This window comes from Montipora capricornis, chromosome 1 (genome assembly GCF_036669925.1).
Source record: "Montipora capricornis isolate CH-2021 chromosome 1, ASM3666992v2, whole genome shotgun sequence".
NCBI lineage: Eukaryota > Metazoa > Cnidaria > Anthozoa > Scleractinia > Acroporidae > Montipora > Montipora capricornis.
Window position 1 is genome coordinate 28,042,482 of NC_090883.1, and position 2,089 is coordinate 28,044,570.

Below are 2,089 nucleotides of genomic sequence, written 5' to 3' on the forward strand. Positions count from 1 at the left end.
GAACTGGCACATCTCCTCTGATTTGCTGGAAAAATCGGAGTCATCACTACATAGACGTCGAAGTCTAAGAAATTGAGAATAAGGAATGGAATTCTTGACATGTGATGGATGTGACGATGAATACAACAAATAACTGTGTGAATCAGTAGGTTTGTAGTGCACACTAGTACATAGCAAGTTGCCTCTAATAGAAACTTTGATATCTAGGAAAGCCAATGAAGTTTCCGAAATTTCCCAGGTATATTTAAGAGCCGGATGAAAAGAGTTGACGGAGGTTATAAATTGATCGAGTTCTTCTCTGCTGGATGAAATAGCGCCGATGCAGTCGTCGATGTAGCGGCCGTAGAGTTCAGGTTTGGGGCCGTTGTACTGATTGAAAAATTGGTGTTCAACATATCCTACAAAAAGATTGGCATAGCTAGGTCCCATTCTTGTGCCCATCGCTACACCATTAATTTGTTTGTAATAGTTGCCGGCGAATGAAAAACAGTTAAGCGTTAAAACTAGTTCGGCAAGGCGGAGGAGCGTTTCCGAGCTAGGTTCTTTGACAGTGCGTTGATCGAAAAAGTGTTTAAGTGCTTGAAGACCTTCGCTATTAGGAATGACTGTGTATAGAGATGTAATGTCCATGGTGAAAATAAGTTTGTCTTGGCCGGAGAAATTGAAATCGCGGAAAATTTGTAGTGCGTGTGTACTGTCTTTAATGTATGATGGCAAAGATTTGACGATAGGTGTCATAATCCTGTCTAAGTAGCTAGAAATGAGTTCGGTGGGGCAACTACAGGCAGAAACGATAGGGCGACCTGGGTTGTTGGGTTTGTGAATTTTAGGCAAGAAATAAATGCACGAAGTTCTAGGGGTGTTGATGATGAGATTAGTGGCAGTGTCCGGTAATTCTTGATTAACTATAAGATGTTGAATGGTGTCTTTGACAAGTTTTTGATTTTTGGAAGTGAGATCTTTAGGGATTTTGGCATAAAACGAGGTATCCGAAAGTTGCCCCAAAGCTTCTTTTGGTAAAGGTCGGACCGCCGAACAACTACCGCCCCGCCTTTGTCGGCCGATTTAACAACTATGTCGTTGCGTTTACTAAGATTTTTAAGCGCCGCCCACTCTTCCGAGGAAAGGTTGGAAAATTTAGTGTTGCGATTGAATTTAAGTTTGTGAATGTCGTGACGGCATTTTTTGGTGAAAAAATCTAAAGAGGCAAATTGTCCCTCTGGAGGAGTCCATTTGGATTTGCGAACTAGAAGTGTTTCAAAAATATCTTTGTTAGAAGTGTCCGAATCATCCTCTTTGTCGTGAAAAAAGGCTTTTAACTGAACGCGGCGAAGGAATTTTTCAACATCTTGCTTAATAGAAAATTCGTTGGTGCGTTTGGTAATAGGGACAAAATTTAGGCCCTTACTGAGAACAGATTTCTCTGAGTCAGTAAGCGGAAGATTTTCTGGAATTGTAATTACGGTATTATGGCTATGCAATGTAGTGTCGTCGGTAATTTGCGGACCTATTAATTGTTGAAGTTTTAGAGTCTTGGTTTGGTGTAAATGGTCAAACAGTCCAGAATTAAGTTGTCGGATTTTAGCGCGAATCGATTGTACTAAAATTGCTGGACAGATTTTGGAAAGTTCGGAGCGGCAATGAAGAATTTGTTTGTCAAGTGCGATTCGTTTTTGGCACATAGCTCTAATTGTGATCCTCATAATATTACGTGAAAAAGAATTTTGCGCACATCGAATTTGGTGAAGATACTGATTTGAGTGAGAGAATGTAGACGCATGAAAGTTCGAGCGAAAACCTTTAGGAATGACTTTAGAATTGAGGCAACGGCCGATGAAGTTGATGTGACTACAAAACCTAGTTTTGGCGAAAATGAGAGTGGCTAAACGGAAAGCTAAGTTACTGCTAAGTGTGGGAAAAGGAAAAAGATAACTTACGATTTCCTGGCGTAGCTCCTTGGTGAGTTTCTTCAAGCTTGGCATCGTCGTCTTGGGTCTCCTGTTAGGAATCTGTGGATTAAAAAATACTAGAACACAAGGTTAGTGGTCGCAGCGGTTGAATAACAATTGAATGAAGGGGTAGTTTCTAA